Source organism: Camelus ferus, chromosome 19, assembly GCF_009834535.1.
Source record: "Camelus ferus isolate YT-003-E chromosome 19, BCGSAC_Cfer_1.0, whole genome shotgun sequence".
NCBI lineage: Eukaryota > Metazoa > Chordata > Mammalia > Artiodactyla > Camelidae > Camelus > Camelus ferus.
This window is the reverse complement of record NC_045714.1, coordinates 28380826-28397026: the sequence shown is the minus strand read 5'-3', so window position 1 is coordinate 28397026 and position 16201 is coordinate 28380826. Positions and strand designations below refer to the sequence as shown.

At 41.4% G+C, this 16201-nt stretch overlaps 1 protein-coding gene and 1 long non-coding RNA gene across 3 annotated transcripts in view; one reads left to right on the top strand and one right to left on the bottom strand.

The window, feature by feature from the left end:
• ANKEF1 (ankyrin repeat and EF-hand domain containing 1) overlaps nt 1-2082 on the top strand; it is a 28813-nt gene extending 26731 nt beyond the window's left edge. The window contains exon 11 of the mRNA XM_032461829.1: nt 1882-2082. The gene's annotated coding sequence lies outside the window, so the exon portion shown is untranslated. The remainder of the gene's footprint in view (nt 1-1881) is intronic.
• A 6498-nt stretch (nt 2083-8580) lies between these two features.
• The window catches only part of LOC106729905, an 80239-nt gene continuing 72618 nt past the window's right edge, over nt 8581-16201 (bottom strand). Inside the window, exons 2-5 of one of the 2 annotated variants that reach the window (XR_004313129.1) lie at nt 14829-14949; nt 12844-12889; nt 8947-9025; nt 8581-8769 (exon numbers count right to left, since the gene is read on the bottom strand). This is a non-coding gene — a long non-coding RNA (uncharacterized LOC106729905). Of the gene's footprint in view, nt 8770-8946; nt 9026-12843; nt 12890-12989; nt 13204-14828; nt 14950-16201 lie in introns of those variants that run through there. The other variant, XR_004313130.1, reaches the window with a different exon arrangement.

Below are 16201 nucleotides of genomic sequence, written 5' to 3'. Positions count from 1 at the left end.
AATTTTCACAAACTTCCAAACTCGTCTCAATCATTCTCAGTTATAAAGAATAAGAAGGAACAGCAATGAGAACCAATTCAGCAGCTACTTAAAAGCAGAAAGCAATTCACAAGTCCCATGAGTAGTGCCTGTTTCTTCAAACTTGAGATGAGTGTTATCAGTCACTGAAAATAATAAACAAGAGAGAAGGAAAGATGTATTCAACCCTATGCTCAGGATAAGGTCATGTCTAATTGGCACAAATGAGTCAGCCCCAGTGCAGTTAGCTTAGCAATTTTTATTGAATTCACAATTTAGCAAATTCACTACGTAGCATGAAGGTGCCCAAGAGAACCACTCAGCCTATAGTTTGTTTTCAAGGAGGGTGCTATGAAAAGAGGGAAAGGAGAATCCAGATGTCTTCTATAAACAGGCATAAATTTGAAGTAAACAGTCACCTGAACTGTGTTATTATTTTCTAAACATTTGTACAGGTATATATTTTCTCCTGAATTTGTGTTTCTTTAACAATGGAATCCTGGGGGAAATTTACAGATGAAGGTAGATGGTGCATTTGCACAGATCAAATCAGCTCATGCTAACATTCCTGGATTCTTAGGTAATTGTTATTATATCATGAATTTTATCTGGGCAATTAGGAAGAACTGAATATATTCCGTTAACATTCTGGAACACACTGGAGAATTTTTTATCCCAGATAAATAGTTGAGTATTGTGTAGTGTATGTGTGTGTTTTATTCAGAATTAATAATAATAGTCTTTTCCTTCTGTCTTCAGCAAATAAGACTGTGAAGAAGAGCTAGTATACAAAAGATGATTTAATTTCCATAGGTTTGGTAGCTTTTTTAGAGTGATTTGAAATATCCATGTATTCCTTTAAATTTGGGAGATGATTATGTTCTCTGTATTGGGACATGCAGGCTCCAGGGTGCTCCCCTCCTAAGGAAGTTGAAAGTGAAATCAGTATTCCTTCTCCTTATAAAAATTAAATAGTGAAATCAACACAGAAAGAATGAAATGACCATTAGTTTCATTAATCAGTAAAGGATTACTGATAAACATTTATCAGTGATTCATCCCAAGCTAAAGCAGCACATTGCATGGTCATCGAAAGAGTCAGCGAGGAGGAGGACTGATCAGTAACAGAATCATCACTAAATGACAGTAGCCAGACTGACTGTGTCTCTCCAGATTTTCTGCCAGGTAGGGAATCTAGACCTCCAGTCTCTGTTCCATGTGCATTTTTGTTATAGAGCTAGACCCTTCAAGGCTGGTACCAACAGAATTCTGACTCAACCAGGAATGCTTGTACTGCACACAATTTGGTTTTATTCACTTCTCAGCATCTATTTCTTGGGCACTGATGAACTCCCTAGGGCTGTTCCTTGCTCTTCCCCTGTGGTGCCTCACCCTGTGATCCTCCCTCAGATTGTCTTTCCTGGGCTTCTGCATCATTTGACTTCCAGCTGGAGTGAGATAATGGCAGACACTGGCAAGAGATGGGAGAGGAAAGGGAGGAGAGGAGAAGCCAGGCTTGTTCTCCTTTCCCCGTTTGCCTCGGGCAGCGTTCCAGGCAAGAGCTCTGTCTGTCTCCCCCATGGCTCCAGCTCCCGCCTGACCATCCTGCTGTTGTAATAGAGGAGAACAAATCTGACTCTGTATTGGATTTGTTCCTTTAGTTTTGACCACTGTGCCCTGTTTTCTAGGCTTAGTCTTGCCAGCTCTGCACCTTTTGTGAAACAATGTTGCCTTTAGCCTGAAATATACAGGAGAGACTATTCTTGGGGCTCTGACCTTTAAGGGTGTTAGCACTTCTGCACTTATGTGGAGATGGCAAGTTGCAAAATAGAGAATAACCTTTGTGTTGTTGGAACTTTACAGGGACACCATGACCTGGCCCATGTGGACAACTGCAAGAACAAAAAATGCCTGCAGCAGGAACTTTGCAACAACCAACAACACCCCCTCCCTTTTTATTTTTGTATAAAAGGAACCTGTATTCTCACTAGAGCAGGATGGTTCTCCAAGATATTAGTCTACCGTCCTCTCTGTGTGCTGGCTTTCTGAATAAATTCGCTATTCCTTGCCCCAATACCTCGTCTCCCGATTTATTGGCCTGTTGTGCAGCGAGCAGAACGAGTTTGGTCTCCACAACACTGTGGTTCCAGCTTCCACTATGTGACCCTGGCTCTGGTAGCAACACCTCCTCCCTCTGTCACTCTAGCCTAACAGTGGTACCAGCTTCCTTCTGTTGTTAATGTCTGTGGCCGCCTCACTCTGCCCTGGGTGACTCCTCAGCCTCTTCTACCCCCTGTGCCACCAAATCCTTGCATTAACTTCCCTCAGTAAGAACTCAAGAGTGGTTTCTGCTTCTTTGGTTGGATCCTGATACAGCATGTTAGGCACATGGCATGTCAGGAGAAGGTGAAATTCTAAATCAGGCATGGCCCCTGCCCTTGGGGAGCTTGTAGTTTGGTAGGACAGACATATTTTAATAGAATGATCACAAAATACATATGAGACAACTCCATAAGGTTGGATAATTGAAGATTATCACAAGATGGACGAGATCCTACAGACTATACTTAAGCAAGGTTCTAATACAGGTAAAGGATACAATATGGCAGGACAGAGAGCATAGGCTATCGTATTGGGGTCTGAGACTTCTAAGCAGAATTCCCCAGGTCCTTTCTTGCTGACTCAGAGTAGGCCACACTTCATCTTCAGATTATACACCAACAAGATGACTGGGAGCCCAGGCACACAGTTTTTGAGGAGTCTTTTTATGCCGCAGGCTGTCCAATCAGGTACAAAGTTAACAATCTATTCCTCCCTATAATCCAGGTTTCATCCAGGGGAAAGTTGAACTTTAAACAGCACATGATAAAGTTATAGCTAGTATACTTCACCCTTACCTTGACCAGACCTCTAGGCATCCAGGAGATAAGCACAGCGTACCCAGTATAGCTGCAAGTTTAACCCTGTCTGTACACAACATAAAAACTTACAGAATGTGCTCCTGAATCAGGGAAGTCACACTGATGACTTAGCATTTTAGCAGAGATCTGAAGGATGAAGATGAAATCAAGGTAGCCCTGAGCGAAGGGGAGAGTCTGGTGGAAAGAAGAGCATTTTACAGAGCAGACCCATTCCGAGAAATGGAAGGGGAAAATAAAAAGCAGTGTGGCTAGCACCTACATAGAAATTCTGGCGGGGAAAAAGTCAAAGCCAGGTCCATTGAGAGCTCAAGCAGGGTTTTTATTGGACCAAATGGAGAAGAGATTCACTTTTCACTTGGGATTCCAGCAGGATGCAAGCCTGGAGCTGCTGGAGGGCAGTTTTGCTACCTTGTGGGGACACTTGGGCTGAGGCTGGAGCTCACACAAATGGAAGCAGGGCTGAGAGACAAAGAACCAGCAGAGCAGAGACAGAAAAGTTCTCACATCTCAGATCCAAGTTCACTCAGTCCGCCTCCTGAAATTCTAAGCTTTACGGAGCCATTACATTCTCTTTGTATTAAATTGGTTTCAGTCATGATACAAAAAGGAGACCCCTCCAAAGTATACTAAGAAGTACCAGGAACGGTGATGTGACCAAGATCGAGGAAATTCCTAGCATGATGGAGAAGCCGGCAGAATCCAATGGAATCAACCACCTTGCCAAATTCATGTGATTGTCTTACAAATCCTTCCAAGGATTTTCCTGCTGCATTGAAAACAGAACATCATCTAAACTTAAATTATTTTTAAATTGTCACCATACAGACTAAAAAATTATGCACGTGCTCTTTTCAGACCTCATCACTTGCAGAGAGATGTTTGCTTTGATGCTAATGCATCCCTTTTGGACTCCTGAGTTCCTGTGTTGCGGAAAAATGTGTCACAGCTTGGTGCTATAGCTCAGTGTTACACCTCAGTTGTGACAGCAACCTGGATCTAGGCGAGAGACCAAGCAGCACTCAGGGAGTTGGAGAACTCAGGTTTATTATGCCAGCAGGCGCAGACGAGTTAACACTCCAAGCTTTGGACCCCATCTGTAGGTTTACACAGGCCTTTTATAGGCTGCCAGTTTTACACTTTGCAACATCATATGCAAATAAAGTATAACAGAAGTTGACCAACCAGGAACAAGCTTTGTAGAAATAACCCAATCAGGAGTGAGAGAAATAACCAATCAGAAATGAGCTCAGGGAACCAATAGAATTTTAGGTGTAAGTTAGCCGCTTTAGAGGCAGAAAGTGAGATAGAGCTTCCCGGCCAGGGAAACGGACGGTGCTGGGAGGAGAGCAGCAGCCCTGCCTAGGGGTCCTGCCAGTGTTTTTATGGGGCTTCCCGCCTCACCTGCATCTGTTCTTTAGTGTGTTTCTTTGTTTCTTTCTACTGGACTACATTAGCTTTCCATTTTGCCACTCAAAACATATTTATTGTATGAAGCTTCTAATCAGTGCCCACAGGTAGAGGGGCTCCCTTATCCCACTCCTCCCCTATTTGAGTCTCAACCCCACTCCAGGCCCCCGGATGCATAAAAACTGTAGTCCCTTTAATTCTTCAGAATGATTGGCAAATAAGCAAGGAATCTCGAAAACTCTTTGCAAACAACCTTGTAAGAGTTTTTTGGTGTTTTTTGTTTCTTTAAGAGGGCGAGATAGGATGTAGATCTGACAGAAGAAAAACACTGTATTCCTGGACCTCACATCAGCAAAGAAATGTGTTCCTCAGCATTAAAATTACCTTTGCATTGCTAATTTCTAAATGTGCCCTGTGTTTCGTGATGCAAATGAGAGGGTGTAGCCTTATATTTCTCTCTCCAGGTCTCTGTCCTGGACCCACAGAATTGCAATAGCAGGATCCGGTTGAGAACAAAATTCTTTCAATTGCTTAGTGAGGCCTTTGGATTTTCTTCATTTGATGTATGTGAGTCAGGCAGAACGCACGCGCGCGCGCACACACACACACACACACACACACACACACACACACAAAAACAGATGATATCATCTAAGCCGTTTGGTAAGAAATGTCTGACAAAAATATGAAATATATTTATTGATTCAAATGCAGTCATGGATTTGGTGATTTTCTCCTTATAGAAATCATCTTGAATACAATAAAATATTCTTAAATCTTTTATACCTCATTCTCAAAATCAATAGTCCAAAAAGGTTAGTCCTTGTCAAGCTTTTGGGGGGAAAAATGATCAGAATCTAGAGGAGAAATATTTTCATTTTTATCTAAACTTTTCTTATTGTTTCTGGTTTTCCCACCTCTATTTTCTCACCTCCAGCATTGGGATTGTTGGCAAAGCTCAAAAGAAGAGAAATTGAAATTTGGGGTGCTCAACTGAAATCCTAGTTAAGACTACAAGTCATTCATTCATTCATTCATTCATTCATTCATTCATTCATCCATTTTATTCAATAAATATTGAGGGTCTGCTACTTTCCCAACAGCATCCTAGGCACTCGCTGGAGACTGCTGAACAAAGCAGAGTATCTGTTCCCTTGGTTCTTGCCAGCATAGTGGGGAGACGGGAATAAAACAAACAAAAAAAATCATTATAAATTGTGATGAATGATATCATAGAAAAGTATTGAGAGAAGTTTTAGGTTGGGAGGTAGGGAGGGCCTCTTTGAGGAAGTATCTAATCTGAGACCTAAAGGATGAGTGGAAACTTCCGGGTTGGTGGGATGGAGTGGAGGGAAGCAATTTATACACAAAGAAGCAGTCCCTGCAAAAGCTCTGAAGTGGGAAAGAGCCTGGTTCTTGAGAAGCTGGAGGGAGACCAGAGTGGCTTGAACAAAGATGGCAGCCAGGGTGAGCCGAAGGTGAGGTTGAAAGGAAGGCTGGGGTCAGCTTTCAAGGACCTTACAGGGATGGATAAGGACTGTGAGTTTCTTTCTAAGTGCAATACAATGGCACTGAAAGGATTTAAGCTGACAAATGCCGTGATTCAATTCTCTTTGTTGAAAGATCATTCTGACTACTTTATGGGAAAGGCTGAGATGAGGACCAAGTTAGAAGCAAAGTTATCAATTAGGATGTTGTAGTATCCAGGTGAGAAATGATTTTGGCATATTTAGAGTGTTGGCTCTTCTGTCCACCAGTCTCCAAATTTTTGTCTCCTCCTGGTTTTTATATCCTGGTGTCATTCCCTCCAACATTAAATAGGACTGATCTGTGTAATAAGTAAGGTCATACAAAAAACGATGCTGTGTGACTTCCAAAGGCAAGCCAAAGAGACAAAGCAGCCTCCTGTTTCCTCTCTCAGGAATCACCCACTTTGGGGTAGTCAGTGGCCATGTTGTGAGGACACTCAAGCAGCCATCTGGAGAATTCCTTGAAGGAAGGAACTGAAGCCTCTTACTATCAAGCAGCACAAACTCCCCAAATATGTGAGAGAGCCATGTGCAAGCAGCTAGTTAAACTTTCAGATGACTGTAGCCCTGGCCCATATTTCATGCAACCTCATTTGAGACTCCTGCTTAGAATCATGCAGCAAAGCCACTCCCATATTCTTGACCCATAAAATCTGTATGAGATATACAATGTTCACTGTTGTTTTTAGGCACTAAGTTTTAGGACCATGTATGATGTAACAAGAAATGACTAATTTAGTTGTGGAGACGTAGAGAAGAGGGTAGATTTGAAGTACGTTTGGAAACAGATTAGATGAGATGTGACAAAGGTCTGGATTTGTGGGTGAGGTCTGAGGAGGGCAGTACTGAGAACACTTCCCAGATTTCTGGCTTGTGCAACCAGAGAGACTGCATTATACAGTGAGAGTCAGGAATGCAGTTAGAAGGGAACACATCTGAGGTCAAAAGTCCAGTTTTGTAAATATTTAAAGATACCTGTAAAATATCCAAGAGGATAAACAAGCTGAAAAAAATAAATCTGGGCTAGTAATATAAATTTGGGAGCTTTTGGCTTGATGATGATATTTCGAATCATAGGAGTAAATTATATCAACTAGACCAAGATGATGATTCTGCCTCAGGGGCTGAAGTCTGAAGATTTTCACAGTGTAGAAGAAAGGCTGACACATGAGAATGAGAAAAACAAAATGGTTAGAGGATGTGGAAGAAAAGAGGTAAACAGGGAAGTGTGGAGTCATGGAAGCCAAGATAACAGTTTCCCAAGAAGGAGGAAGAGGCTGGTGTTGAAAGTTGCTGAGAAGCTTAGTACAATATTGACTGAAAAGGAACTAGTACAGGCATTCTTGATCTTGGATGCATTTTGGGATCAACTAGAGAATGTTTAAAGAAAAACAGATGTTTGTTTTTTTGGATTTTGGGGTGTACACCCATAAAGATTCTGATTTAATTGGGCATGTGTATGGACTGGATGTCTGGATTTTTGAAAGCTTTCCAGGGCATTCCTGCACATGTACAAGATTGAGAACCAAGGATGGAAAGAACTTGGAAATGTGGCAGTGCTTGTGAACCTTGGCCAAATTGTGGACCAGACACCAAATTTGGTAGGTTGAGGCATCAAATTATTATAATTTATCTTTTTTGGTTCTTTTTGTTAGAGCAATGTTACAGTTTTCTCATGTTCCTAATTGAATAAATTGAACTTCTTAGTAATAACCTATTTCCTAGGTCTATGGTTCTCAACCTAGGCTACTGTTAGAACCATCTGAAGAGCTTTATAAAATGCTCATGGCCTAAACCTACCCCAGGTCAATTAAATCAGATCCTAAGGGTGGGAAATGGGCAAGGCAACTTTGTTTTTGAGAGCACCCCAGTGTATTAATGGGTGGAGATAATTTCTGGGTGTTATGTAGAAGCAATGTAAATTTGCTGCCGGCTTGGTGCTGGAATATCTGGGAAAGTAGACATTCTTTAGTACCTAATAGCAAGTGCTGTAGGTCATGAGATGTCAAATGCTAAAAGGGAAGTAATAGGAAGAGCTTCCACTGGCTGAACCCTCAATGGAAGTGCAAACTTTGTAGATTCTTCAAGACTTTACTGATAATATATTCCCTTCCAACCCCTACCCATAAGAAGTGAAATACTGTTGGAGGAGAGGGGCTGGAATGGAGAAGTCTAACATTTGCCTCCTAGGAAAAAATATTTTCTTTGATCAACACATTGCACAAGTCCAGGAGGCACCATCAACATAGAATACTATGTGAACATTGCCCCCTGCAGTTGTGCATACACCAGCCCTGTCTCTAATTCAGCTTAATGAAGAATGCACATCATTGAGGCAGGCTGGATAGAAAGTACTGCCTCATCCTGAGGTTATTTGGCTTCACATTGCTGACATCTTCCAAGTGACTGCAAGTCGCATTGCTCTTTATCTTCAATAAATCACCCCAAGAACTCCAAGGGCCATAACAATTTCATAAGGAACTCAGCCCTGGTAACAGAAAGACAGTATTTTTTATCTCTAGCTTTTGAGGGAGGCAGCTGGAAGGATACACAGAAGATTTCAGATTCACAAAAGTGAAACAAAGAGATACCTGCTAATCCCTGTTTACTCTCTTAATTTTCCTGTATCTTTCTAGGTGACACGGAATTGGTAGGCTCAGAATTTGCTGTAAGAATATTGTTAAGCTCAGAATTTGCTATAGGAATATTGTTAAATTCATGCTTGTTTCTTTATTTTATTTATTGAAGCATAGTCAATTACAATGTGTCAGACTCTGGTGTACAGCACAATGTCCCAGTCTTGCATATCATGCTTGTTTCTCTAATAACAACTCAACTTCTTTCATTTACTTGTTATGTGACCTGGCAAGTTGTCTGTCCTCAGATTCTGTTTCCTGTGTACAAAATAGAGACACACATTTACTATAGAAGTGATTACAACTAGCCACCAAATATTTCCTGTTCTTCCCACTTCCGGATACACCGTGGGGTTGCTCTCCCTGCCCCACCCCTTGTGGTTGGGCGGTGCTGGGTGATTAGTTCTGAACAATGAGTTGTGAGTAGATGTTTACCATTTTCCTTCTGAAACTTTGAACTGCAAGTTTGAGACTCCCCAAGCTTTCCTTCTCTCTGCTGCTGGTACTCTGTCAGCTGATGAGAGATGAAACAGGGTTCAGAGCTGCCTGTCAGTGGACACGGTGGGTTATAAACAACTGAGATTACAGGCTGTTGACTACCTTGACTTACTTTGCAGGTTTGTGGTAAAGACTCAGTGGGATAATATACACTAGGTAGTCAGTTACTTTATTTACTCTCTGTCATACTCTAAAGTGATAAACATGTGTATGTTTCTATCTTTCAGGTAGGCATTATTGGACTTCTCTGTCCAAATATTTGCATCTGTGTAGCTTTCTGGATTTAATTTTCAGACCACCTTTAGGACCACCTCTAGGACAAACTCCTCTACCATTTACTTACACATGAAAATTATTATGAGCAAGTTCGGAAATCATATTTTCAGCTCATGATAATTGACAATATACAGGGACCTCTAAGAACTTAACATGACTTTGCTCACAAAAGTAAAATCCTGATGGCTAAAAAACATACCCTAATCTTCTTTTCAATAAATAACCATGCGTAACTGATTTACTCAGCTCTTACCAAATGCAAGTCGGGGAAATCGGAACTGCTTGATAAATATTGAAGTAGTGTGTCATTTTGACTCATGATACATGCAAAGTATGTGGATTTAAAGAAGAAAATCAAAAGATATAATATTCTAAAATAATATTGGTTCCTCTTTTCTCTCATTGCCATTTTTTCAAACATTTATGTCCTCCCTATAAATGTGCACCTATATAAATTATGGCTAGATCTATTTTTACTGCTTCATAGTAAATCTTTTGCTGAATATGTGGGATTTTAATCTCCAGTGTATTGTGTACCAAAGGATAACAGATTTGGCAACAGAAATGGATAGTTATATTCCATTAAAAACCACCTCTATAATTCATAACTGGACTTAGGTTCTGCTCCCAACCCAGTGATACACTTAACTTCCAAAAGGTCCAAAACAAATTTGTCAGTTATGATTTCCAGGGTCAGATTTTCTTCTATTTTAAGCAATTGCAATATTTGTATTATTTTCCATGGGTTCTCTAAATAGTAGTTCAATGTCTTGACAATAAGTATGATTTGATTAAATTCAGTGATCTCTTGATAAGGGATGGTTTGATTATTTGACTGCTCAAATTATCAATCATCATGTCATTTCTTTACATTTTATAAATAAATTTTTTTCTTATAAAAGGAATGCATAGTCATCTAGGAAAAAAAAACTTGCAAATAAGGAGGAAAAGAAAAGAAAATCATCTCTTATTCCATCCCTAGAGAAAACCAGTTGACCTCTTGAGAGCTTTATTCCAGTTCTTTTGCTCTGTATACATTTGCCATAAAGGTACAATGCAAATACAAAATGATATACACTGTTTTTTAACTTTCATTCCTGATTATAAGTGTAACTTATATGGCTCCCTATAGAGAACTCTGAAAATATAAAAATTATAACAAAAACATAACCCAGGGAAAACCTACTAGAGATCACCATTATTCGTATTTTTGCGCTTCCACTAAAAGCAAACATCACTCAGCTACTTCAGAGTTCACCCAAATGGTATATTCTATAGAATGGTCCTCAGCAGCATTATGTTTTCGTCCTCAGCACGATCATGTTTTCCAGAATGCTGGATTATTATTCACTTCTGAGCTGGAGCATGTGCGTTCATCACACATTTGCAATAGGGGGTAACTACAACATGTTACATCCCGATGTTACAGACATAAAAAACCCACCCTGTTGTCGCTAAAAGCCCCAGGTTTGGGGAGGGTATAGAACAGAAAACAGTGACAATGCAGAGTGATCGGTGCTCACATTTGAAAGAAGCTTAATCTGCACTAGAACTGGTTGGAGGGAACACAAACCTATTTCTGCTGAGGGAGAAAGTGTCAGGAAAATAAGCTTCCTAGAGGCTACGCCATAGGGCTTCACTCTAAGGGTGGGGTGCAGCCAAAGACGGGGAGGAGGAAAGTCAGGAGGGAGCATCTGCTGTCCAGGGTGAGAGATAACCCCACTTGGCTGGAAGATAGAAAGACCAAGACAAGAGATGAAGTGGAAGAAGTTGGCACAGGGTTTGGATTCCATGATAAGGAGTATAAGTTTTATGCAGAAGGTAACAAGGCAATTAAGCAATAGAGGGACATGATCAGTGTGCATTTAAGCAAGAGTACTCTGGCTGCAGGAGAGGAAGGATGGGTGTTACAGCAAGGCTGAGGCTCAGGGGCACAATAAGCTACAGCAGACTCCCAGACTGGACATGGAGAGGACCTGAGTGAAGGCAGCAGTAACAATCAATATGAGGGATGTCAAGGAGGCTTAGACTATCCCTTACCCCTCCGCATGGCACCTTAGATGTGGATCAGGCCAGCCAAACTGTTAATAAGACAATATCTCAAGACTTTCCTTGAAAATCTCCTTTGATATGAGGTTAAGACAAATAGGAATATGTTTGGATTCTGCTCCAAAGGGATTGCCATATAAGACCTGGGTATGATTCTGACACTATAACTGAAGTCAGGAGATGGGGACCTGGGCTTTATCTCTCATGACAAGCAAATGGCTTAGGCTGATCACCTCAAAGACCCTTTCAGGGCAACATGACCACTGCAGAAGAACTAGCAAAATACTTTGGGCCATGGTGATTTATCTGAGCTACAAGTGGAAAGGAAAGTAAATCTATCCTGAACAATATGCTTACTAAACCAGAGTCATTCATAACATTAACAAGACGGTTACCCAAATGGGTACACACTTGCTGGATAAACAAATACGCTGGACAGGGGATGAGGACTTCCCAGTGCTAGAGGACGTTGAAGTTCAATGTCAATCTGTTTTCTTTGTCTACTTGGGTTGCTAACGTGGTTTATTTGCAGAGTTCTCTTAATCAAGATGTCTGACACTGAAAGCTACTCACACTTTTTAGCACAGCACTTACAACTGTCTATAATGTGGCTGCTGAATACTCTTTTTCTTTAATGATTAGAACTTTCTGAAACCAGTTTGAATTGCCTCATGAGGGGATAATGAGTTTGATGTCTCAGGAAGTATTAAAAAAGAAAGGCTGAAAAAACCACCAGAGGCAAGATTCATATACGGATTAAAATACTGGTTTACAGCTTTAAGGGGTTTATTTTTCTGTTGTAGTCATGGAGAGATATGCTTATATATTACTTTTTCTTTCCTGCTACCCAGCACTACCTCAACAAATTCAACGAAGTTGATAAGAGACTTCAGATATAAGGTCAGAAAACCAGATACTAAAATTCCTTTAACACACATATTTTAATTTTGCATATGGATGACTGAGTTGAATCTTCTTATAAAGCAATGATTTAAAATTTTAATTCATTCAGCCTTAATTGAGAGCTAACTTTGTGTGGCCAGATATTAAAAAAAAAAAAATAGATAGGTCACACCTAAGGGGCTATTGAAAATGGTATCAGATTACAAACTGAGTACAGGTATCTACTCCCATCTGTAAAGCCTTTGCCAAGAAAAAGTTGATGAAAATAATCCATATTAGTACAGAAAAACACAAGGGTTTCCAACAGAGAAACAAAAATTGTGAAAAAGCCCTGGGAGACAGAATACAATCACGGGCAAAGAAGGTGACAACTCCAAATACACATGGGAGAAAATGATGCTTTTGAAAGTCAGAAATATCAGAGAAACCCAAGAGAGGTCAGTGCCATTGATGGGGGAATATGATGGAAGGGAACACTGCCACTGTATAATGACAAGTGATGCTGTTCCCATTTAAAAAATTTCAGGATGTCTTTTAAGAGATGAGGCTCTGAGATGGCTTCCTAATTCTTCTAAAGTTTTTAGTATTGTTTCTAGCACTACTTACCGAACTTCTCAAGATGAAGCCACATGTCCCTTGGGAGTATATCACCCTGAAAAAAAAAAGAAATGTGTGACTCGGGAATTTTTGACATAGCAAGAAAAAAATTACAAACTTGTTTAAGACCTTTTCAATGCCACACAGTTACTTACAGAACATTAAGATTCTAAAACAAACTTCAGGACTAATGTTCAAGAGAAGCAAGGCAAAGTGGGGAAGTTTGTAACCATAAAAATTTGAGCAAGTCCAGTCCCAGGTATCTGAGTTGTCATCCTCACCATCTTTAGAGGGGACTGAAGTTTTCTGTGTCTCGAATGACATGTCCTTTTTTCCTAAGGACCCAAATTAGAAAAACCTAGAGTGGGAGATGGGAACTCTAGCGAAAATGGGATTGGGAAATCTGACTAGTGGGTGGGCATAGAGAAACTGACCAGAGGAGAGAAACATGATGATGAAATGGTATCAAATGGAAAATTTGAAAGTTTATCCTGCAGGATGGCTAAAAGCAATTTTATTCTAAATAGAATGTGATTGCTATGAATCACTCTTTGAGCAATCCAGGATTTAAATTTCCTTGTTCTAGGCTCAGAATTTAAATGGGAAAACGAATGCAGAAGACTTCAGGACCACTCTCCCTTCTTTATAAGGCTGGTGTCTCTCCACCCACCAGGTTTCAGCTTTAAGACTGCATCCTTATATCAGGTTCTCCCTGATGACTTAGCCATTGGGACTTATATAGTTCATTGGAATGCAACATGTGTGTATTTCAAAGTCAAGAGATTAAAAACTATGGGCCCCAATTACTGTTCATGGACATCTGCATCTCCAGTAGATGCTGTCAGAGCACCTGTGTCCTGCCCACCTCCTGCTGGCCCTCTCTTCCAATTCGTCTCCTCCCTGACAGCCTCTTATAAAGCACCTGTCACTCTCCCTGGGGGCTCTCTCTAGCTGCAGAGGCATGTTCCAGTGTGCAGGCTGGAGGTCTCTGTGCACTGATGCTTCCAGAAGCAGCCCTCAACAACCATCCAACAGAATATGTTGGATAAATACCCCAAACCTCACCATTCCAGTTAGGCAACACTGAGGCATGTTATGCAAAGTGTCCCCAGAGTCCCCAGAGGACCTGGGCCCCAGCTGCCCACATCAGGAATTCTGCTCATTTGCATACCCTTTGGTTGGTTTTCCTCCCTCCCTGGCCTCCTTCCCCACTTGCCTTCCAGTGGTTCCTGGGATCAGCCCTCAAATAAACTCCTTACCTTTACATCATTATCTCAGAGTCTACTTCTGGGGAGACCCACACTCAAACAGCATTTTCCCCCATGAGAAGATGAACCAAACAGAAAAGAAAGTAGATAAAGACGAATCTGAACTAACAATGATTGATGATTAGGAAGCAAGAACAGCAGCAATTAAAACCTGTAGATATCACCCCCTAGAGATGCACTGATCAGTGTTCTCCCTAAGCCCGGGGGGAGTTTGTACCACCTGCCTGCATGCAGCAGCAGTGACATTTCACAGGCAGTGCCGTGAAATATTCAGCGGAAACTGACTTTCATTGGAATCCTGAATTGGAGTTCTCAATAAACTCCAATATTGTGTGATTTAAAATGTATGAATACTAATTTTTAGTAACAATGAATTCCTCATATAGTAACTTACTAGTATGTAGCATTTGCTTATATATGTAAAATATGAAATGATATCGTATGGAACCTCATTTGCTCATAATAAAGAAAAGGCTCTGTGTTTTGTCAGTTTGGGTCCTTAAAACTCCTGAGAGCCTCTGGATGTTGGTCCGCAGTTTCACAATCCCTGCACTAAACAGAGATCACATTAGGGAAAAAAAGAAACCATTACCACAAAATGCCCACTGCTGTCTTGGCAGCCTGACCCCTGGAACAAAAATACTTTAAACAGTCAGTTCCTAGTCCTTGAAAGAGTAAACATGCCTTCAGGGGGGAAAGAAAAAGAGAAACACACAAGAGTCTTACCAACATCGGTTTTGATATTTACTCTTCTCTTTCTTGGGTCAAGGCTGTGGAGTATGAGCTGGGCTCCTTCCAGGTTCTTACCACTTTTCTTCAACAGTCATTTTTTAGAAAGTATTGTTTTCTGGAAGAAAATTTTAAAAATAGGACCTGGGAGGGAATCAGCCCTGCTTGTGTTGTGGATTGATTCTAATACATTTCACGGGGCACCTACGGCACATAGATGTTAAATCATTCACTGTCTGCAGAGAACTTCCTTTGGGTGTAGAGTTTCTTATTCTCCACCACCCAGAAACTATTTTTCTAGCCGCCTCTGTGTGTTTGCAAGTTTGTCTCCCCCGACTAGACTGTAATCAAATGGGGGGTGATGATCTTCTCTAATTTACGCTGGAATGCCCAGGACAGTAGTGGGGGAGGGGAAGCCCATCTCCCTGGCCTGGAGGCGAGAAGGAGGACCCCCTCTGAGGTGGGACTTTCACTGCAGCGCCCTCTCCCTGCAGGCCCCACCGATGGGTCTGAATTCACCACTGCTTTGGCTTCCTTCCCTTCCCTGTCGGGCTTCTCCATTCCTTTACAAGGTCTACCTGAAGCCTTCCAGAATAAACCATTTGTACATGATTCTTGTCTCAAGGTTTTCTTCTGGGGATCACCAGCTAGGCTAACTCTGTCTCCACACCATCTGCCTCATTGGTCCTCAAATTATACAGGCTTTGGCTTCGTTTTTGCAAACACTATCCTTCCTTTATTTCCTACCTTCTCTGTGAAGGCCTTCCCAAGAATTCCAGTCTTCTCCTAACACTTATGGACCATTATATTTTGTCCATTTGCCCACATTGCATGGTAGAAGCGAGATTATCTTCCCTACTTCATAAACCCCTCAAGTCAGTGAGACATCATTTCTCCTGCTTCTGCCACTTCTCCTCAGCAATTGGCCTCATTCTGAGCACACAGTCAGCAGAACACAGCTGCTTCTGCTTCATGTACTGACTGAAGTGTCAAAGCTTTTCCACAGACCTTATTTCAATGTCTTCCTCATAGCTGGAAAAAGAAGCCCTTTGTATTACAGCCCCATGGACCTCACCACTGCAGTGCGAGTTTGCTCTACTACCAACTGCCAGTATCTGCATCTCTTGCCAGAGTGTGTCCTTCCAAACAGCAAAACAAGCAAACAAACAAACAAAAAAAGTCACTCTGGCCTCAGACACGGTGGACTGGACCACCTGGGCAATTAACTGCTGGCAGCCTTCCACCAGTCACACTTAGGGGCGGGTGGATATATAACCCAGCTCCCTCCCCCTCCATAAGTCAGCTCTGACTCTTTTATTCTTATACCACCTATAACGTCTCCCAGAGCTCCCTGCTGGGCTTGAGCTCAG